Source organism: Danio rerio, chromosome 6 (genome assembly GCF_052040795.2).
Source record: "Danio rerio strain M-AB ecotype USA chromosome 6, GRCz13ab, whole genome shotgun sequence".
In the NCBI taxonomy this organism is placed as follows: Eukaryota; Metazoa; Chordata; class Actinopteri; order Cypriniformes; family Danionidae; genus Danio; species Danio rerio.
This window is the reverse complement of record NC_141026.1, coordinates 34,383,537-34,408,181: the sequence shown is the minus strand read 5'-3', so window position 1 is coordinate 34,408,181 and position 24,645 is coordinate 34,383,537. Positions and strand designations below refer to the sequence as shown.

The window sequence follows — 24,645 nt, the reverse complement described above, 5'->3', positions numbered from 1 at the left end:
AGTTTATGAATAAACTTCACTTCATGAAGGTTGTCTGTCTGTCCTTTGCTTTTCTATTTCTGCGATAACTATAATTGTTTTTATTATTAAATATATTATTAAATATTATACCACACATTTGAATGATTTAATATAATTGATTTATGTCGGTTAGGTCAGGTCAGATTAAGTATGCTTTATTGACCCATTTTATGCTGATTTTCAATAAAATTGTTTCACCTGTAATATGACTTTTTATGTATATAAAATCCCTTCTGTAAATTTAATTTAATGCAGAAACTAAAATTCATCTCATTATAGACCCGTCTTAGAGATGAGATTATATTATTTGAGAAAAAGTTTAAGCCACTACTATCCCATAATTCACACAATGGAAAGAAAGCTTAAAATCTGTCAATTTGACTTATATTCAATATTACAAAGCAAATCATGTAAAGCAAATACATTTTTATTTAAATTCTAATTCTATTTTAATAGTTCTTTTATGTTTATAATTGAAAAAAACTTTCTAATTTTACTACATCAAAACAAGCAGCTTGGAATGTTGTGTATGGGGAAAAATGCATTTTTTTTGTGTTCCACAGACGATTACAAAGATTGTGAATGATGCTTTGGTGATGCAGGATAAAGGTCACCAGATTGACCTTTCATGAAAACATAATCACAATACCAGAACTTATCAGATAACCTTTTATATAAGAATATAATTATAAATCTGGGAAATACAATTAAAGAAAAGATTCTTACCTCTGCTCGAGTCAAGTAGACATTCATTCATTCAGTCTCCAGCTGATGTTAGGTAAATCGGAATTCTTTAGATGTCCATTTTTGTGAATTAGCATTTGTTCCCAGGCCACATGTCACTCCTGATGAGAGATATGAGCTTTATATTATTAAGAAGAAAGAGGGGGCTTTTTGGTTTACTTCAACTGCATAACATATGCCTAAAGAGATAACAGTTATTTAATGGAGAATGAATCGTTCATTGAGATCAAGAGGAAATGTTTTCTGACCAGACCTCACAAACACCCAGCAGTGCGTTCATTGTCATTGTGTTATACAAACATATTTGCATAAAGCACATGCTCAATAAATAACGAAGGAAGTAGGAAATTAATATCAATATAGCGTATGTATGAAATATGGTGTCATTATAGCTTTGAAACATTCTGCAATAATACCTATATTTAACATTTATCTAAGTGTTTTTATAAAGCTAGAAGGCCCTGTCAAATTGAAAGAATTAAGAGCTTTATTTGTATTATCTATCCTTTGAGATGTATAAGGATTTTAAGTTGAGTCAAGTAATTAAATTACATATTTAGTCATTAAGTTACTTTTAGACAAAGTAAACAGAAAGTAATTGCTATTGCGAAATTATGTAATTAGTGATTCAATACTTTTTTTGAAGTAACTAACCCAAAACTGCTTATATTGTTATTATGATCACATGCTCTGTTGCCCATGCAGGCTGCTGGAGAACACTCCCTGTCAATTACCAAAACTACAACTCCCATCATTGCCTGCAGTCACACACCAGTTTCAGTTCACCTGTCTTGTTTCAGAGTCTTGTTTCTCTGTAGTGCATTTCAATGCTATTTCATTGTCTTGCCATGTTGTGATTTTGACTGTTTGTTTATTCGCTGTTTATAATTGTTTTACCACGACCCTTTCACCTGTTGCACCGATTACTCTCAGGATTATCTTCAAGCTACTATCTGCTATTGAACCTTGCCTGCCTGACTACTATAATAAAAGCTTCATTTGGATCAGACCCCTGTTGTTAACCCCATCATTACATATAAAGAATACACTGCTGGATTGGATATTTAAAAGGATAGTTTGCTGAATATTTAAAATTTGCTGTGAGTTTGCTTACCCTCAGATCCTTTCTTTTTACAGCAGAACATTTTTTACTTGAGAACTTTTTTTTAGCTAAATCGATAGTCCTTTGTGATTCATAAAATTGCAAGTCAACAGCTAGATACACTTTTAGAATGTGGAAAAAAAATAAACAAAAGCACCTGTGGCTTCTAAATATACATTGAGGCCATATGAATTAAAATGTTTTGGTCAGTGCACAAAACTAACACTTTAATCCACAGCCCCAGCAAATGGACCCGAGAACCAATCAAAAAAAATGTTTTGCATCACATCAACAGACTTGTTTCCCAAACATGATAATTAGTTTAGGTATGATGTTCATCGGTTTTGAAACCACTTTACGCCAGAACTGTGTGTTCTCTGATCACATTAACATAATACAGTAATGTATCAACAAAAGTCCTTCTGTGAAGTGTATCTGCTGTGTACAACCACAGCTGCATCACGACACATACTGACCTGTTTAATCTCTCTTGAAAAGAACATTGTTTCTCTTTGTGCTTTTTTGGATACGCTGACTGAAATAACTGAATTTTAACATTTATAAATTGAAATCACACGTTTTAGTGTGACCGGTCGTAAAAGAAATCAGCAATACTTTATATTTTGCTCAACAGATTCAATCAATTTAAAAAAACTCAAAACTGCATACTTTGCATGCTCTAAACGTTTTGCTTTGGATTCTTTTAGAGCTAAAGAAACTTGACTGAAAATAAATGCATTTAATAAATACAACACGAATAAACATCATATACTGTATAAACATAAAAAATAAATATACACTATGCAAAGAACACTTTCATTTTAGGATTCTTAAAGTATCCAAATCCAAAAGTATCCAAACATTTATAATTCGTGTGACTTTGTTTTCATCCTACCTTGCTCTCTACAGTCCAACATTGTATATTTGTGTTTTTGCATTAATTGACTAATCTCAAGCGCAATTGGCAGATTATGTATCATGCTTGCACACTTCTGGTTAACCAGTAGCTTCAGAAAGATATAATGTCAGATTAGGTGTCAGGAATTAGCTCTTAAAAGTTCGTAAAGTTTTAAATACCCTATTGATTAATATTACCAACACTTTTTATTAAAATAAATTAAATAAATAAAAATAACTTTCAGAAGATATTATAGACTGCCTAAAACATACTTATGAGGCACTCAAGTATATTTCTTCTGCAATCCATAATAAATCAAAGGCATGTTATTAGGATGTATTTTCAACTGGACAATGTTAAACAGGGTCTGAATTCTTGGAGCTTGCCTACTTTCAACCACTGTGGAAGGTGTTGTTGATGATGGGATTTTAAACTTGGTTTGAGGGTGAAAATATGCAAAAAGTGTTTTACACAAACCTTATAAGCTTTTGACAAAAACGGTTGTTCTCCATATTATTTTCCATTGCCTCCTTTAAATCATATATATAGAAAATTTAAAACCACCTAGTAGCCTTTCAGGCAGACACTCTTCAGTTTTCGGTAGCTCGAATTAAAACAAGTGTAAACAGGAATGTCTCTCCATCATCTGCTTATAAAACAATCAACCACATCGCATCTTAATTCCAGGTATAAACAGGGCCATAGTCATGTAGCAACAAAGTCCTGATCTTTTCCTAATTAAGTTCCACACATAACTTTAAAACAGGCTTGTTTTTTGTTTCATATTGCAGGCAGCTGCTGACAACCAATTAGAGACGAGACAAAGACGCCACTGAAATTTTGTGAAACAATTTACACAACATGCCATGCTAAGAAAAGAAGTACACTATGTTTCAGGATTCAGGAATTCATACTTGTGACAAATACAGTTATCGTTGTTTATTGCCTGTCTGAGTCCGAGATAATTGCAAGAATTGATTGGATTGTGTGATTTCTTTTTATTATTATTATTTTTAGTAGTAGTGGTAGTAGTAGTAGTATTTACATCTTTACTATTAACCACAACATTGATTGGTCAAAAAAATCCCAAAAGTTAGGCCATACAAGGTAAACATTTATGCTAACGATGTTCTGGTAATTTATTTATTTATTTACAGTTTATCGTACAGCTGTGGTTTGTGAAAAAAATTCCAAACCACCCATAAAACACATACGATAAATTAATTTTCTTCAAAAGCACAGAAAACTTCCCTTACTAAAGATTAAATTATTTTTTAGTCAAATACCTTTCGAGCACAAGGTGGTACTTGGACTAAAAGATCAGACGCATATATGTAGTCATATGAGCAGTTAATCAAATTGCTTGTCTATTTTCATAATCAACGTCAACACGCATCTGTGTGAATCCTCACATGATCAATATTCAATACTAATTCAGCTGCAATAATGGTCTCAGATGTATGACACATGTGACACTGCGAGGTTCTTTCCTCTGGAATGTGAGCTGTTTAAATGTGATCACAAACTTTGGCTCAATGAAGGCGACTCACTTAAGAGCAGAAGCGCGATTGGCAGACAGTTGATAGACAAAACAGTTTTTCACATCTTGATGGAGAGTGATTGAGGCTTTGCACTTTTGTGTTAAAGCATTTTCTTTATTGAATCAGAGGGTTGTTGCTCTTGATCTCTCTCTTATTACACTGCATTTCAACTAATAAACTGCCAGACATGCAGGGCAGCTGTTTTTGCAAAAATAAAAATAAATAAATAAAAAAACATTCTGCTATGGTTGACTTCAGTGGTCAACTATTGTAAGAAAGCAAGGCTTATAAAGATAAAGAGAAAGGAACTGAAATACCTAAATTATTGATAATTCTTTACCAAAAGTGTATAACTCCCATTTCTGACTTTTTTTTTAAGATCTGCAAGCTTGTCTTGCAAATCTGATTTTTTTTTAATTAATTTTGACCTTGAATCTCCTAATTCTGACTTTATAACATGCATTTGCAAGTTTTTTCTCAATTCAAAGAAATGTCAAAATTACGAGATGTTAACTTAAAACTGCTAGGAAGTAATTTATAATTGTATCAGAATTGTATATTATTTATTATATACTCTTTATTATTGCATGTTTTTTTTTTCATTTGCTGATGGCTTCAATAGCTTCGATAGATTTAAAGTGATATATTATGAAGAAAAACAGTAAATGGTAACAGTTGTAGCTGCGCCAGTCAAATCCCGGCAGGCACAGGAAATCAATATGATCTTACATTGACATTGTACCCCATCGTTGTGGAATGTTGCATTTTGTTTGGAAATGAAAATGGGGTTAAAGTCAGAACCCAATGTCAGGTCCACATCAATGTCCAACGTCGAACAGCTATGCATTTTGGTTGCTTTCCAACGCAACCTAAAAACAACAAAATATTAACGTCTAATGATGTTACAGCTTGACGTAACATCCACTATGACAGTAACGACTATGACATACTGTAGGACTGGCAATTTGGCCTAAAATCAAAATCTTGATTAATTGAACATTTTAACTCAATTACGATTAATGGATGTTTATTTTATTTATTTATTTAACAAGTTTTGTAAAGTGAATATGCTCATATTACAAGTGAGAGATTTTTGAATGATTTTAAAATGATTGAAGGATACAGACTATTTATTATTTATATCTATCAGTATCAGTATCTCTTAACTCTTGTATATCCTGTAAATAATATTTTAACAGTAAATTTCTTAAATCCTGTTAACAAATATTTAATGTAAATAATAATTTTATTGTAATGGAAAATATGCCATTTCTGGCGCAGTTTCCAATCATCATTAATGTAGTGCAAACAAGACATTTACATAAAGTTTTTGAGAGAGGTGCACGGCTATGTGACCGCATGAAGGATGCACTCGACCATACTCGTGCATTTGAAGCAGAAATGTAAAGTAGCCATGACTGAGCAGGGTCACATGGCTCCACACACAGTAGGGAGAGTAATTGAAAAAATTTTCCTGGAAAAATAAGTTTAATTATAGGTTCTGAATGTTGATTTCTATCCAACCTGAAGCCAGGCCTGGGATTGGGGCTTGTATGCGAGCGCCTGGTGGCCGGGTTTTTTTCCCACAGAATCCTGGGACCATTCTCCTGCAGGCCCACCACCTGCACAGAAACTGGCTCTTGGGACATGGAATGTCACCTCACTAGGAGAGAAGGAGCCCAAGCTTGTGCGGAAGGTGGATTGGTACCGACTAGAGATAGTTGGGCTCACCTCCATGCACAGATTGGGCTCTGGAACTCAACCTCTTCAGAAGGGCTGGACTTTCTTCTACTCTGGAGTTGCTCATGGTGAGAGGCGGAGGGCTGGTATGGGTTTGCTTATAGCTCCCCAACTTAGCCGCCATGTGGTGTAGTCTTCCCCGGTGAATGAGAAGGTCGCCTCTCTGCGCCTTCGGGTCGGGGATAGGTCTTACACTGTGGTATGTGCCTACGGGCCAAACACCAGTGCTGAGTACCCGGCCTTCTTGGAGTCCTAGGGAGGGGTGCTGGAAGGTGCCCATATTGAGGACTCCATTGTTCTACTGGGAGACTTCAATGCCCACATGGGTAATGACAGTGATCCCTGGAGAGGCGTGATTGGGAGGAACGACCTCCCTGATCTGAACCCCAGTTGTGTTTTGGTTTTGGACTTCTGTGCTAAGCACAGTTTGTCCATAACGAACACCATGTTCAAGCATAAGGGTGTCCATCAGTGCACATGGCACCAGGACAGCCTAGGGTTGAGGTCAATGATCGACTTTGTGGTTGTATCATCTGATCTCTCACCGTATGTCTTGGACATTCAGGTAAAGAGAGGGGCAGAGCTGTCAACTGATCACCACCTGGTAGTGAGTTGGATCCACTGGCAAGGGGGAAAGCTGAACAGACCTGGTAGGCCCAAGCGTATTGTGAGGGTCCTCTGGGAACATCTTGCTGAACCTCAAGTAAGAGGGATTTTCAACTCTCACCTCCAAAAGAGCTTTGACCAGGTCCCGAGGAAGGCTGGAGACAAGAAGACTGAGTGGTCCATTTTTGCAGACTCCACTGTTAACGCGGCCGTGAGAAGCTCTGGTCGTAAGGTCTGTGGTGCCTGTCAGTAGAAGTGGAAAGCTGTTGACCTCGACTGGGGATGTGGTCGGGCAGTGAAAGGAATACTTTAAGGATCTCCTTAACCCCACCAACATGTCTTTCATTGAGGAAGCAGAGACTGGGGATGCAGGGATGGACTCACCCATCACCCAAGCTGAGGTCACTGAGGTAATTTGCAATCTCCGCAGTGGTAAAGCAGCAGGGGTGGATGAGATTCACCCTGTGTATCTTAGGTCTCTGGATGTTGTGGGGCTGTCATGGCTGACACATCTTGCAACATCACATGGAGGTTGGGGACAGTACCTCTGGACTGGGCAACTGGGGTGGTGGTTCCCATTTTAAGAAGGGGGACCGGAGGGTGTGCTCCAACTATAGGGGGATCACACTCCTCAGCCTCCCGAGGAAAGGCCAGTGGTTGAACCTAGGATCCAGGTGGAACAATGCGGTTTTCGTCCGGGCTGTGGTACACTGGACCAGCTCTATACCCTCACCAGGGTGCTTGAGGGTTCATGGGAGTATGCCCAACCAGTCCACATGTGTTTTGTGGACTTGGAGAAGGCATTCAATCGTGCCCTTTGTGGCATTCTGTGGATGGTTTGGTGAAGTATGGGGTCAGAGGCGACTTGTTGAGGGCCGTCTCATCTTTGTATAAACAGAATAGGAGTCTGGCTGCATTGCCGGCAATAAGTCAGATTTGTTTCCAGTGCATGTTGGGCTTCGGCAGGGCTGCCCCTTGTCACCAATTCTATTCATTATTTTTATGGACAGAATTCTAAGGCGCAGCCTTCGGCTGGAGGGGGCCCTGTTCGGGGACCACAGGATTTCATCTCTGTTATTTACAGACAATGTTGTTCTGTTGGCTTCATCGAACATCCACCTTCAGCATGCTCTGGGGCGGTTTGCTGCCGAGTGTGACATGGCTGGGATGAGAATAAGCACCTCCAAGTCAGAGGCCATGGTGCTCCACCGGAAAAAGGTGGTTTGCCATCTCCTGGTTGGAGGAAAGTCCTTACCCCAGGTGGAAGAGTTTAGGTATCTCAGGGTTTTGTTCACGAGTGAGGGAAAAATGGAACGTGAGATTGACAGAAGGATTGGTGAATCGGCAACAGTAATGCGGTTGATGTACCAGTCCATTGTGGTGAAGAAGGAGCTGAGCCGAAAGGCAAAGCTCTCGATTTATCGGTCAATCGACATTCCTACTCTCACCTATGGTCATGAGCTTTGGGTCATGACCGAAAGGACAAGATCTCGGATATAAGCGGCCGAAATGAGTTTCCTTTGAGGGGTGGCGGGGCGCACTCTTATGGATAGAGTGTTGAGCTCTGACACCCGGGGGGAGCTCGGAGTAGAGCCGCTGCTCCACCACATCGAAAGAAGTCAGCTGAAGTGGCTCAGGCATCTGTTTCGAATACCTCCTGGACGCCTACCTAGGGAGGTGTTCCAGGCATGTCCCACCGGGAGGAGGCCTCAGGGAAGACTCAGGACATGCTGGAGGGACTATGTCTCTCGGCTGGCCTTGGAACTCCTCAGGATCTCCCCGGAGGAGCTGGAGGAAGTGTCTGGAGAGAGGGAAGTCTGGGGTTCTCTCCTAAGACTGCTGCCCCCACGACCCGGTCCCGGAAAAGCGGCAGAAGATGAATGAATGAATGTTGATTACGATTACTTTTTGATTAATTGCCCAGTCCTAATATAAAGTCTATCAGACGTTGGATTTTGGCTACCATACCTGATGAATAAATGTCAGTATGAATTATCAGTATGGATAAATATCAGGATTTTGGTCACTTTCCAACACAACCTAAAATCAACAAAATATCAACATCTTTTCATGTCATTATTGTACATAAATTTTTTTTTTCAAATAATATAAGACGTGCTTTATTTAAACAACGCACTAATAAACGAAACGCAATAATCCATATTTAAGATGCAAATAAACCAACACGTTTAAGCTGAATATTTCAAATGAAATGTGCAATTGCATTAGTATCCTTACAAAAATACTACTTCCAGAAAATAAAATCGAGGCAAAGAACACATCAATTACCCCAACAGAGGTTAAGACTGTGCATACAGAGCTTCTCATTAAACCAGCATTCACCTTTCTGGCCTGTCAGAACAAAGTCTCTATTTGCAGCCCACTGATTAAACCATTAGTGGGCTGCAGATTTGCAATAACTCTGCTAATCTATTCAAACTTTCTTTAGCCTGTTGCTACTCCAAATGTCTGACAGCCCGTGCAAAGGCGTATGGTAAAACACACTTCACAAAACTCCACAAAGAATAAATTCTCCTCCGTAGCCTACAAAGCATTCCAAGCTTCTCAATTCGAGCCCAGCTGCTGAGATTAGAAAACACTGGATCTTTTGTGAGGTGACTCAAAGTGCGTGGGTACAAATATATCAGTCGACAGAATTATCCTTCTTTTCCCTCCTTTTTTAAGGTACAAGCTAACCATCTTATTTGTTAGAACATCCTTTCCCCAGAGTTGCCATAACAAGAGTATAATGAGCATCATTGTCACATGAATTATGCTTGGACCTGTGAGTGGGTGGGTTGAACTCACCATCGGGGTGTTTTTCTGTCCGTGACAAAGAGCTACTTAATTGTGACCGAATACGTTTGAGTTCTGAGTCATGCCATTTAGTCTCCAGTGTGCACCACAGATCTTTGGCCATTGTGTTTGTCCATTTTAATCAAATTCTAGGCGCGCTTATGGTTAGAGCCAATGTGAAGGATAAAAGAGTCCAGGCTTGAGATGAGGATGTGTGCCGTGAAGTCATGTTTTCCAGCACATAGAAGCCTGCTGTCTGATTTAGACCATCCTTTTGTCCCCCGTTATTCAAATGGGGTTTCGTTTTAAAACGCGAGCCTGTTGTGCATAAAAGGCCAATAGAAATCTAAAAGGACAGAATATGTGACTGGTCAATAAATGTCTTGTCCTAAAACCCAGGCAAAGAATGTGGGAAATGGCCCAAGAGGCAAAAGACTGCCACACATATAGACAGAGTTCAAATGTCTGAGGAAATGGAGATTATATTGCATTCAACACATTTTTCTAAAGGCAGAACGGCCTGGAATAAATGTCTTTATGTATCTTTTCAGACAAAGCAGTCGAAATGAACTGTTTTCACAGTTTTACCTTGTACAACCAAGCCCAGCACACATGCAATTGCATCTTTACACACACACGCACACACAGCTCCACTATCTTATTAACACTGACATCTGATGCCACGACTGGGCAAACGAAGCTCAACAATTGATGTCAGAGCCTTACAAATTAAATAAATGGGGAAACGCTATGGTGTATTACACACACTAAGTCTCCTTAATGAACAGTCACACGTTGGTGCACAAAGCGTCCTGTGCCAGACAAATCAAACATGTGCTGGCTTGAAAACAGCCACTGAGCTACACTGCGTGGTGAGAGAGACAGATCAATGAATACATTACCTCTTATAGATTACGCGCAGGCTAAAAAAAAGTGACAATTAAATAAATGGCACTTCTTGAGAACAAGCTAGATAAAAAATACACAGATATTTTTAATAAAAATGTTTTATAGTGGTATTATTTTCCAGATGTAATGTATTTATTTTATTTTAACAAAACAATGCATTACGATTTAAAAAAATGGATATGTATTAAAAATGGATATGTAAAATCAAAGTTTTTTAAATAACAAATATAAATAAGAAATGTATTATTGTTAATATGATAATTAATATTGTCATTCATATTTCATTAGGGTCATTTTGGTGACCTAGTCATATTGTTCAGCAATTAAAATGTCAAAATACAGGTGAAATCATCTCTATTTAGCCAGAAACAGGAACATTATAATAATAATTAAAACTGTATTATGCTTTAAATATATTGATGAATTTATATTGAAGATAAATTATTTGAGCATATAAAGAAATGATAATTCACATAAATAAGAAATATTTCTCATAGTTAGATAATGATACCTAATTCATTGAATAATATTAACAACTTGCAAAATGGAGCAAATGCAGAGACACAGATGAATGTCAGATAGAATGCAATACACTAAGCTGCCATTTTTGTTTTTACTTCTTGCAGCCCTTTGGTCTGCAGCCAAGCACCTTATAGGTGTTCAGCGTGCTGGGACATTATTTTCAGATCACTTTACGATCACTTATTTTGCTGTCGGAAAATGTGGCATAATAGGTGTGGATACTACGGGCTGGCTGAATGCATAACTGTAGCCAGACATCTCTTATTCTCCAAGGTGGGCTGAGCTCAGCTCTGAAAGACAGGAGAGGAGAGAGATGGAATATCTAAAAGGGGTTAAGTGCCGAGGTTACCCATCCACGGAGCATAAAATGAAGGCTCTCACTTTGATGGACACCAGAACCTGGATCCCTGATGTCCCAAAATATTAGGTTTCTCTTCTAATAATGTTGGAAATATTGCCTACTGTCATGATTAATCTGGCCGGGTGCTGGCGCTGATTGCAGGTGACACGGTCACAGCGCAGTGCCCGTGTTAGTTTCCACACACCGTCAGCTTCACTCCCAGTTCCGGGAGAACCAGCCTGCGCAGTGATAGCAGCTCCTCGCTGCCTCTAATGGATTGTGACAGCCAAGAAGGAAACCTTTATTTTAATTCAAACAACAAAAGCCAAATAGCAAAACTTATGTACGTGCCCAACTTTTTCTACCGCACCTTTTCCATTCTTCGTTTCCATTTCTTTTCTTTTTTTTATTTCTCTTCAGCCCATATGCAAGGGGGTGAGAAAACCTCAGAGCCACATTATTCTCAGACACAAAATGCGGAGGTATTTGCAGATGTGGAGGACGGCACAAAAACATTTGTCGAATCAAAGGCTTGAATTATTGCACAAAGTTCAGCAAGTTTCACATGGCACTTAGAAACACCATTGTCCCAGACAGGAACAAGGAAGCCTATTCTTCAGAGGGGGTGAAAGACAACCTTGGCCATTCTCATAATCGAATCTGTAAGTCCCAGTGGACCATCGGGACAAGGCCTCGGGAATTCTTTGCATTGGCTATGGTCAGAATGCACTGTTTGGCCTAACAATGGCAACATTGATTTTAATGCTCAGAGAATTTTGGTTGAGCTGAGCAAACTAAGCAGGACCGAGGGGGAATACCGCTCCCCTGTCATTCCCATGAGGGCCAAAGAGGGTCATATCTGTCTCCGTCGCACCCACCCACCCCTTTTCCGTCCATCCGGCTATGATCTCATGCTGAAAGCCGTTCTCTCAAACAAACATATGCAGATGCCCAGAAAATAGCGCCATTTCCTCCTTTTGCCCATTGCCCCCTTGCTATATCGCTATCAGGGCTGATATTATTTGCACAATTGCTCCTTGTTGACAGTGTATCAAGTCTGTTTTGAGAACTGATGTTACATTGATGTCCGGTTGCCATGGGGTCTCGGTTGCGGCATGAAGTCATGACCTTCCTGTTTGGCCACATAGTAACTTATTGAGTCGATACAAATTACCCTGATTCTTTATCTACCAATTTAGCTGCTGGTAGTGGGCAGGGGTCACATAGCCCCATTCATGGAACAGCTTTTGAAGTTACTGCTACCACTGTGAGACTTTAACGCTTACCCCCATGCGGTGGGATGGGAGGTGGGAGGTGTGGGGGGGCGAGATGTTCCCAGACAATGAACACCATTGCTTCCCGCCTTTAAAACACTTACTTCAAAAGGACCTCCCTCTGCCAATCCTGAGTACGCTCTGGTCGCCAACACTGGACATGCTTTTCCCTGTGGATATAAATGTTTTATTAGAGGTGACACCTCAGGCTGCTTTTTCCGTGCTTCAGTGCGATCCCTCAGACGGAGACACGACAGGACACACTCAAGCACAAAATATCAATTAGAAAAACACCAAAGCATTCATTGACACACAGCGAATGTGTTGCTCCTTGACTGAACAACAAATATGTGAGGAAAGAGCATCTGGGCACCTAATCAAATCAGACCTCACATCAACATGACTCCACAGCGATGACAAAAATTTTATCGGGATATCCGCTCCAAATGTCATGCCAACCCTTTGGATTTCATCTTTTGCCAAATGGTAACTTGATTCATGTGGTATGTAATATTCAAGCACTCCAAAAAAATAAAATGATTTACAATAGGTATACATAATTGATTGCCTTTCAGTCTCTAATCAGCCTTCAATGAGACCACTGTGTTTCCCCAACAAGATGGATATAGAAAAAGCCATAGAAAAGCAGATGGTGGATCCCTAACAATAAGGTTTTTGCTTCCTTTGAAAAACGATCAACTTCCTGTGCAACACTGACAGATCATTATCAAACCTAATAATGCTCCCTAATAAAATAACTATAGACACATGAATCTATTCAAGTATAACAAGACGTTTCCTTCCTTTTTTAGTAATCATAATAAATAAATAATAACAACATTTCTATAAAAATGGCACACACAGAATTAGTTTGATTTTTCTCTAAATAAAAGAAGCACTGTTTTAATTTTGTTTTTACAATCTTCTGTCCAACAAAACAAAATTTCTTGAAACTACTGTGTCCATACTACAATAACGAGCAAATTAAACCACTTAATTTGCATGATTGTTGTTGGTGTGGAAAGCCGGCATTAAAACACTAATGAAACTTATATTGCAAAGCAGCAGATAAAAAAGGAATGGTCCTAATCATTCATGAGGCGTTCCACAAAAGATGAATGTGTTTCCTTACATTTAGCCACCTTAACTGCATGGATTTAATTTGTTGACAATTGATACTGATCACCTTCAAATGGCTTTTAATTGATATCGGAGCGGAAGCAGTGAACTTTAAATAGACATTTCTAATTATTGGATTTAAAAAGTGGGGGCTTTTCGGGAAATGTTATGGCATTTGGAAAAGGATTCATGAGGCAATAAGGAGATGGCCACCCTGCAGCTAAATGACATTAAAGCCTGTTACTGCTTCTACCTGAAGGGAGCAATGCCACCAGTCTCAGGAGGCGAGAGTGGGGTGCAACCCCGGGGCTGGTACTTATCTGGAGAATACATTACTTTATCCTGATAGCTAGATATTTCTGTGTCACTCATCTTGCAATTGAAATGTAGCTCATGTCTTTGCAGGAGTCAAAAGGAGGTTGAGCTGCTGCCGAAGACAAATGGCGTCTGAATAAAAGGATTTACAGATTGAGTTGTATGCCAATGTTTGCCATTTGCTCTTATCTTCTGTCTGAAGCCTTCTATTTTATCACTAAAAAAATTCACGAAGTCATCACTACTAATTTGTGGTGGGACATTTTGCTTCAAGGACGACTGATTATTTGTCAATTTAGCAATGGTGTTAAATAAAAATCTAAGATTGTTATGGTTATTTTCTATGAGTTTACAGAGGTGCTCTGCCCTGGCAGATTTTAAGGCCTTCTTATAGCTGGACAAACTATCTTTGTACGCTATTCTAAAGACCTCTAATTTATTTATTTTTTTCCACCTACATTCAAGGGTATAAGGTGCTGTTTTTAGAGCATGAGTATGATTGTTATACCATGGTGCAGTTTTATTGTCTCTAGCCTTTTTTAATTTGATGGGTGCCACAGTATTTAGTGTGTTAGTGAACATCCATACTGCTAGTTACTATCATCAAGGTCATTTGCGTTTGCGGGTGCAATTAGAAATAGAGAAATATCAGGTAAGTTATACATAAATTTGTCTCTAGTGGACGGGACGATAGTTCTACCAGCTTTGTGCAGATCTGCTCATTTTAGGTAAACACAGCTTATATAGTACGTAAGTAGGTAATGATCTGTTATATCATCACTGGTATAATGTCTACATCAAAACCCTCCGTTCCATGAGACAAAATTAGATCTAATGTGTGATTTAAGCGATGTATTGGACCTATGACATTTTACTTTATCCCAAGTGTGTGTATTAAATCTGTGCACTGAGAAAATCTCTTAGACACGTGTGAAATGGATAAAACAATCACACACATATGTCTTGTTTTTTACATTTTAACAAAGTAAAATTGGCTTTTTTTTTTTTTAATTCAGAGTGAAGATACTATTTTATTTTATTAATGCTACAAGTTTAATTACACAATCAAAACATTGGGAACATGTTGAGAAGATGAAAACTTAATTAAACTATTTGGGAAAAAAGGTAAACTACAACTCAATAAAATATTGTCCAATAGAATAATTTCCCTGTGCATTCTCTAGTATGCATGTTTTATTACATTACTACAAATTAAACGTTGGAGCACATTAAAAAAATGCACACACCACTAACAATATAAATCGACAATACATCACATTTGAATAAATAGTGATTTAATCTATTTTACTGATGCAGACATAACTTCATCCCACTATTGTAAAAATATAATTACTCAAACGGTAAAACCTAAAACCATTCTAAATGTGCCAAATAAAATATCAATCAAAGGACCAGAATGAACTTTTTGGACGGCATTTAGCCCATGCACAAGTTGCAGTTATCTATGCTTGTCCAAAAACACTGATGGAATGTGATTGATGAGTGCATTGCAATTGGTTAGTTACTGTCATCATTAACTTCTGCTTAGTGTAATCCAGACACTGCTCTCCAAGCCCTCCCACGCCAATGATCTTCCATTAGAGAGCTTAAATCTCATTACCTCATTCATCCAAGCACCAACGTGCCTGCAGGGAGATAGCAAACAGCCGTGACAGTGCTCAGACGGTTCCAGACGGTGTCCCGCAAGGCTCTATCCTCAATCCTGTGGCATTTTCAGTATGGAGCCCTGTAGGAGGAGAGGTAAACTGAATGGAAAGGGACATGGGTGGTTATGTGGTTAAAAGGTTTGGAAGAAGTTTGGGGCACTCCTGGGGTCAGGCAGACATGGTGGGAGAAGGGTCAGAGTAGGCAATAAGCTCAGAGGTGCAAACACTGGGACCACTGTGTCTTTGGTCTTGTTCCCTCAGGTGAGGTTAGGGGCTCTGCATTTTGCTGGTGCAGCACAGGACTAAGGCTCCATGGAGAATGACTAGAGGAATGAACCTGGAGAGTTCAGAAGAGTGATAGGCACCCATGGGGATACCAGCTCTCTAATCTTGTCAGATCTGATGAGACTTAAAGCTTCACCAGCCGTTAGGCAAGAAAGACATGCTCACTGCTAGTGTACAGACAGTTCAAAAAGGCATGTTTTCACATTAACTTTAAATAATGAAAGCAATTAAAAGTTCAGGATATTCATTTTCTTTTACTTGAGAAACATCGTTCAGTATGGCCTTCATTTTTACCTCAGACAGCAGTGAGAACAGTCCCCATGTAATGTCTGTCCAGCATGCTTCATTGGCTTATAATGGAGGATCAGTGTCAAAGCAGCCAACAAGATGATTACATGCCATCGAGGCACAGCCATTCTTTAGTATCGATCCACTTCAGCTGGGAAGACAGAGGATGTAAAAATTGAGCCAAGTGCAATCGAGAGCCAGTGAGAAAAAGATCCCATATGTGTTAATTTCTACAATGCAGGTCACTATGTAACATATATTGGGTTTGAAATTAAATGGATAGTTCAACTCAAAAAAAAATTCTGTCATGATTTACAGACACTCTTGTCGTTTTAAAGGCCTATGAGATCTTTGGAACACATATTAAGAAATTTTTATAAAATCAGATATGTTCCTCCACTGAAAATACTGTATATTCACCCAAAACTGCTGATTACATTTACATATTACAAAGCAAATTACTTTAAAGTGTATTGATGATGCTTTAAGCTATTTACCATCAGTTTTAAAATCAGCAAAACTGCATGAAATCATTTATTTAGTGATTAGGAATGGATAAAATGTGTAAGAACAATATTAATTGAACATCAGCATAAATAAGTAATTATTATTGTTGACATTTCTAAGTTATTTATTTAGCAGCTAGATCCCATTCACCAATATTAGTAAAGAGCAACTGTGTGACATCAAGTCAATACAGGAAATGATTGAATTGATTCATATGGTCTGAGAACCAAAGATTAAGCACATTTAAAGTTCTTCCTCATTGTAGGTAAACACAAAGCAGAGCACAGATTGTCTTTTAACCAGAACCAGCCTTAGAAGTAAACTGCATGTTTCCTATGTTAATTGCAATCCCGCCAGCATAAACATTATTATACACACTGCTGAATTGTACAATGTCTCAAAACAAAAAGCTGAGTGTCCATGTGAACCGACTGAATAGCCTTTGTTGTTTACCATAAATCAATTATTTATGCCTATAGAGCTTCACAATATTTATCTTTGTTTAGCAGAAAGCTGGTGGAAAATAAATGATGTTTTTATCAAAGGCAACAAATGTTTAAACTGGGCTATTGAATGATAGACTCCACTTTCCAAGGGAGGTGTTGGTACATACTGATTACTGTATGAAACATCAAACACAGACACTCGCACACTAATGTCTTACAGCTGACAGGAAAGTTTGCAGATATTTGATGAGATTATTTTTATTTACAGCCTGAAATATATTCCATAAACGCATGATTGTGATTTTTTTCTTGCCTTGTGACATCAAGAAATAAGAAAATGAAAAATGTTTTGCTTGTTTTTTTAATGGAAGTTTTTTCCCTCAAAGTTTGTAAGAATGTATTCTACTCCCAAGGATATGTCGGTACAGCCCACTTTTGAAATAAAGCACATAAGCACTACTGATCATCATCTTTATCCTCTGCTCCTTGAGCATTAAGCCCTTAAGGGGTATTGTGTTATCCTCATCTGTTCAAGAGTGCAAGTTGGACAAAAGAAATTAGACTCGGAAGGCCTCTCAAAAGCAGTTGTCATGATAATGAAGTGCTTGAGATGTTGCCATCAATCGAAATCCAGCACTAGAGATCACACACAGCATAATAAAAGCTGCAAAAAATATGCATTTGACTTGAATGAAAAGATCTAAGATTCTTTTAAAAATTGGCAGTGATGTCATGTTTATACAGTGTTAAGAAATTAAACTCTCCCCCTTTCGAAATGGATATTTTTATCCATTTACAAACTTTCAAATAAATTGTATAATTTTTATGTTTTATATATATATATATATATATATATATATATATATATATATATATATATATATATATATATATTTTTTTTTTTTTATTTTACTTAAAATATTAATTTCAACAAACTGATTTGGGATTGTGATCTTACGGTTTTATTTTGTTTGTTGTTATATTAGTTCCAGTTTTGGGTTTGATATTCACTAATCTATGTATATGTATAACTGTATTATTGTAAAGCATCCTAGGGAAAATATTAATTTAAAAGAGAGATCTGTGAGGGGTGTACACTTTCTCCAGAAGGAAAAATATTATCAGACATACTGTGAAAAAGTCCTTGCTCTGTTAAACATTATTTGGGAAATATTTAAAAAAGAAAAACAAATTCTGAGGGGGTTTAATAATTCTGACTTCAACTGTATACCTCAAACAAATAATAGTAATATTAATAAATATACATGCATATAAATACAAATAAAGACTATATATTATTATTATAAATAATAAGAGGTATATAAATTGATTGATAATCTTGTTTCCATTAATATAGCAACAACTGAGTCCACATTCATCTAATGAACAAATCAAAGCATACATATTACTATTCTAAATAATAAGAGCAATAATAAGAGGTGCATAATGTATATGTACCTCACACACACACATACACCTACATATATACCATCCTAGCATTCATGAGTACACCCCCCACAAATCTCTCATTTAAATTAATATTTCCTATAGGATGCTTTACAATATTATATTTGTGCATATACATTAGTTCAGTCGGAACTAAAGCCAAATCTACATCTAACCTAACAAAAGGACTTAAAATAATGGTTCAAAAATTAGTAGCCCAAATGTGTTTTAAATAGCCAAAATCAAGAGAATGTCGAAATGTTGTAGTTTGCAATATTTTGCATGACTTTAAATGTATTATCTTTCCATTTTTAAAGATTTTTGGTGATTAAAATACTATTTTAATAAAAATATATTTTTAATAAATCTGTTTTGTTCCAATGCACCAATATATATTACCCATATTCACAGAGAAATGGATAAAAATATTCATTTTCATGTGGTGTACTCAATTATGCGGAGCGCTGTATGTTAATATACTGAATAATGATGATTGATAATGTGCAAAGTAACAAAATAAGCCTAAATATTAACTAAATGTTATTTCACCATCCAAACGAGCATTTTGCTGCATTATTCAAAAACCCTTGGAGAACAAAGGCAATAAAAAACAAAAGCCTACAAAAATCAACCTAAAATCTGACTCATCCCTGTTCAGTATGTTTGTTTTTTTAGCACACACACCACATGCCTCTTTCGACCCAGTGCTTAAAAAGAGCATGTCTCCTCTTTTTTCCCGAGCATTTAAAAATGTCCATCCCCGACACAGCGTCTCGCTGGCTGACTGTTGCTCTGCGTGACACATGTCCTTATGCTGGTTCACATGTCGCCCATTAATAAACAAATGAGGGCTCGCCCAGGAGGTCGAGAAGCTCAGCTGGCCCATTTGTGATGGGACCAGGGGACAAGAGGACAAATCTGGGGAGGGGAGCATGTCTGTCATCCTCTCCTAACCTTGTCTTTGTCAGAAGCGGGACAGTCAGAACACGCTCTCATCCCTCACTCCAAACCCTCAGCGGCTGATTAGTGTGAGTGACAAAGTGGAGCAGCAAGTCCACTCAGCTCTTCATAATAAATCTATCAGCGGGGTAATAGAATTCCATCAATCCCCCCTTCCACTCGTCCGCCCCGCGGGGTCAGTCTCTCGAGCCTCTCCCTTGGGACTGTACAACTGTTATTATTCAATTACACTCTTTTCTTCCCAGTTAAAAGACCATGATATCATTATCACTTAATGAATATATATAATTGGATCTGGGGACGCTTGCCTTTCCAACTGATGAATAATGTCCACGATTCATTTTGTCCTGCTATGAGGCTCTTCTGAGCATCTATTACTCGACTTCTCTCTGAAAATGATGATGACAAAGGGAATTTGGAATTAGCTCCAGTGTTCATTCAATGCTTAGTTAAACACAAAGGATAATAAAAGTGGAATCTGAGGGCGAAAGCTCCGGGCTCACTGCCATCACAGAGATTCACTCAAACGCTTCTTTAGTGTGACGGTGATGTCATTGGAAATTGAAAACGGTGGGATGTTTTGGGGGATAAACTGAAAATGAGGTCTTTGGCTATGGAGAAATGCAATTTGAACAACATTAAATCTATTTTGGTCTTGTATTATTAACGTATCATTGTAAATGTCATCATTGCTCATTTAAGTATAGCACACATTTCTAAGTGATGCTACACTGATTTAATAGATATATGACACTACATTGACTAACATTATCTATTGATATATTTCAAATTTGTTTTAGGAAAATTTTGTTGTTTTTGTTATTTTTATTTATTTATTTAATTAGTTGTTGTTAAGCAACATTTAATTATTTAGTTAGTTGTTATTAAAGTTTATTTGAGCTATTGTAATTTAAATTAAATGAACATAAGTTACATGCATACAGTGCTCAGCATATATAAGTACACCCCTCACAAATTAAATTAATATTTTTAATAGAAAGCTATACAATATTATGTTTGTGCATACACATTAGATTAGTCAGTACTGAAGCCAAATCTAGAGCTGAACTAACAAAATAACTTAGGATAATGCATGTTTTATTTATTTATTTATTTTTTGCAATATTGTGCTTGAATTTAATTGTATTATCTTTCAATTTTCAAATATATTCAGTGACTAAAATATTATTATTAAAAATATAACTGTTTTATAAATCTTTTTTGTTTAAATGCACTAAAATAGATTGCCTATATTCGCAGAAAATAATAAAAAGTGTTTATTTTTTAAAATGGGGTGTACTTAATTATGCTGAGCACTGTACATACACATACATAAATACATACACAAACATTTATTTCAAGAAACAAAAATAATTTTTAGTTTTGTTTTATAACATTATATCTCTAATAAAATATGTTTTTTTTTTGTTTTTTTTTCATAAATTCTCATAAAATATTTTGATCCATGAAAAAATCTCACTAAATTGTTTGTTTTCTTAAAAAACACAACATTAATATTTAGGCTAGTTTATATATATATATATATATATATATATATATATATATATATATATATATATATATATATATATATATATATATATATAATCCACTGACTATATTCAGTTTGTTTTAGACATTTTAAGACAATTAATTTAATTAACAGAACATACTTAATACATACATGAAAATGTGCGCACATAATGTAGATAATTTCTGAATTTAGATAAAGTATTGTTTCCTGAAACCTATATTGTTTTTAATAGCACATATATTTATTTATATAGCCTATTAGTATTTGCGACCTTAAAACACAAGTTGACCAGATTGCCTTCAAATTTCAATCAACGTAGTCCAAATGAGTCCACATTCATCTTCTGAACAAATGCAAACAATCTGGACGATCAGACTCCAGCGAATACAACAAAGGGGTGTAATAGGAATAATAATGATGGCAATAAGCCGTACTGAAACATTGACTTAGCATTCACTCAGTTCATTTGCGAAGAAAAGGAGGAGGAAGAGTGACAGAGGAGAGCGAGGGACCTGGGAACAGAATAAAAGGGTGCGATTTGCCTCATAGCAGTAAAACATTGCCCTCCCATTGGTAACCAAATGCAACAGTCCCTCCCCTCCACATTGTGCGGGGTAAACGTTGCGTAGAAAGGGTTTGTGCGGATTAGCAAGCTGACCAACGTTATCAATCCTGGTTAAGGAGGCTCTGTTGACAGGCCAGGGAAACAAGGATCCAGCTGCTCCCAAAAGAGTCCATTGGGCCTCACTGAACCTTTTCTTCGCACATACACAACGCACGCCCATCCATACTGCCGGGACAAGGCCATCTCGCACCCCCCTCCCCCCATACATCACTCCAAATTAAATTTACATTAGGCCCTCCTCAATCAGGGGCCCGGCGGAAAAACCTGACATCATTAGACAGAGCGCGTGGCCGCCATCCATTACGGCCCTATTATACACATGTCTTTGGATTTTAGCAAAGTTCATGCATACCTAAGTGCAAGTTTGTGTTAAAAATTAAAGACTCTTTTAGGAGGACAAAGGAGTTTCTGAACTGTTGACTTTGAGAGAGTCTTCATTACCCCACCGCCGACGGGTCAGCACCAAAAGATCCCGTCTCATTACAATTTTTTAGCCTCTGACTTTCTTATATTTTCAAAATGCTACATACACATAAAAAAGAAACATTTGAACTGTAATAGAAGACGATTCAGAAATTTACTTAAATTAATACTTTTACTTTGTTCCTTATATCATTATTTTTACTTTCTGTGCTGAAGTCATTTGTCAAATATTTACATGTAATACTTTTAAGAAGTCTCCTCTTACCCAGGTTGTGCACAATTAAACAGTTATACTGTGAAATGTTTTTTTTTCTATTTGAACATTTGTTCATTCATTCATTTTCTTGTCGGCTTAGTCCCTTTATTAATCCGGGGACGCCACAGCGGAATGAACCACTAACTTATCCAGCAAGTTTTTACGCAGCGGATGCCCTTCCAGCCAGAACCCATCTCTGGGAATATTAAAATATTTGATGATTTATTTATTACATATATATATATATATATATATATATATATATATATATATATATATATATATATATATATATATATATATGATATTATTTATTGTTTATTCCCTATGATTAACAAAACACATTTTCAGCGTTAGTCTGGTCTTCAGTGTCATACAGCCCTTCAGAAATCATTCAAATGTGATGATTTCTGATAGTTTTTAATGTTGAAAATATAACAGCACTGTTGCTTCACATCAAGAAGGTTGCTGGTTCGAGTCCTAGCTAGGCCATTTGGCCTTGCTGTGTGCAGTTTCCATGTTACCCCCGTATCCACAGGTTTCCTCACTCATTGGCCCACACAGAATCTGCGTGTGCAGATATCCGCAGATTTTATTGAGTCATTATGTATTTACTTGTGTAAATGTATGTTAATGTTTATTTATTTAGTTTTATTAATTTCAGTAATATATTTGACTGATATGAAAGTGTTCATTTGTCATATATATGAAATGAGAGACTTTGTTTACCAAATAATTGGATCTAGATAGATTTGCATTGTAAACATTAAATAAAAGTTAAAAAAGCTATTATTATTTTATTTTGTATATTAAGTTTTTAGGATACTCCTAAAATTGTGGGTTTCCTCTGTGTGCTCCAGTTATCCCCCACAGTCCAAAGACATGCGCTAGGTGAATTGAATAAGCTTAATTGGCCGTAGTGTATGTGTGTGAATGCTGGATGAGTTGGCGGTTCATTCCGCTGTGGCGACCCCTGATTAATAAAGGGATTTAGTCGAAAAGAAAATGAATGAAAGAATGAATGAATGAATGAATGAATGAATAAAGTGACACTGAAGACTGGAGTAATGACATTGAAAACTTTACTTAGAATCACTGTATCAGCTTGGGTTTTAAAATATACTGACACTGAACACTTATTTTCCTTATTTTTGATCAAATAAATGGCACTTTGGTGAGTATATGAGACCTCTTTCAACTCTGGACTGTAAATAATATATATTAAATGTAACGTAACCAGTTTATTCTATGAATCGGAATATTATAAACTGTTACAAAAAAATGTTGCTTTAAAGACAGTAGATCTAAACATATTTTCACAACTAACAAAAATAAAAATAGCCTAGCCTACATCATTCATTCATTTTCCTTTAGGCTTGGCCCCTTTATTCATCAGGGGTTGCCGCAACGGAATGAACCGCCAACTTATCCAACATGTTTTACGAAGCAGATACCCAGTACTGGAAAACATCCATATACACTTATTCTCTCACATACACATACACTCTGCCAATTTATTAGTATTAAATTCACCTATAGCCAGCGACGGACTTAATCAATACGCGAGATAAGCAGCCGCTTAGGGTCCCCTATCTAATTGAGCTATTCAGGACTACACATGAAATGGTCTGTTTTAATCTCTTTATCAGTCAAAATATGATTTGCTTTGGTTGTGGACTCGTGTTAACTTGTTTCCATTGGGAAACCAGAGCACCCAGAGGAAACCCATGCGGCCACGCCAACACAGGGAGAACATGCAAACTCTAGACAGAAATGCGAACTGACCCAGCCTGGACTCGAACCAGCGATCTTCTTGCTGTGAGGTGACAGTGGTAACCACTGAGCGACCCATAAAGTATATTATTATTACCTCAGAAATTGCAACAATTAAAGGTTTCTTAAAATAAGGCATACGCTATTTAAACATTATTAAAAGGGAGAAGGTCATATTCTGGCTACACGTACAGACCAAACACGTGGTCCATGACCATGGCGTTAATTTCAATATACTACCGCCAAATGAATGTTAATTTAAAAGTAACATTTAATTTAAATACCGACATTGTAACAGTTGAAACTGTACACGACAAAAAATCTCTTACTTGCAACAAATCTGCACGTTGCAGCTCTTGAAGAAAGAATTTTGTAGATACTTCAGTCAGTGTGAGGCGCACACTTCATAACGCCAGTGTTTTTTGTGGTGACTCTCTGATTGGCGGTGGCGTTCATGAACTCAACAGAAATGTTTCTGATTGGCTGTAAGGCTCGGCGCTGCAAAAAA

At 37.1% G+C, this 24,645-nt stretch overlaps 1 long non-coding RNA gene across 14 annotated transcripts in view; it reads right to left on the bottom strand.

The window, feature by feature from the left end:
* Positions 1-24,578, bottom strand: part of LOC147836401 (uncharacterized) — a 122,497-nt gene extending 97,919 nt beyond the window's left edge. For 10 of the 14 annotated variants that reach the window (XR_015493833.1, XR_015493832.1, XR_015493831.1 and 7 more), the window contains exons 1-4: positions 24,467-24,578; positions 16,174-16,318; positions 15,549-15,674; positions 748-866 (exon numbers count right to left, since the gene is read on the bottom strand). This is a non-coding gene — a long non-coding RNA (uncharacterized LOC147836401). Of the gene's footprint in view, positions 1-747; positions 867-12,597; positions 12,664-15,548; positions 15,675-16,173; positions 16,319-24,466 lie in introns of all 14 variants that reach the window. The other 4 variants (XR_015493827.1, XR_015493825.1, XR_015493836.1 and 1 more) reach the window with 1 other exon arrangement.
* Between the last annotated feature and the right edge of the window lie 67 nt (positions 24,579-24,645).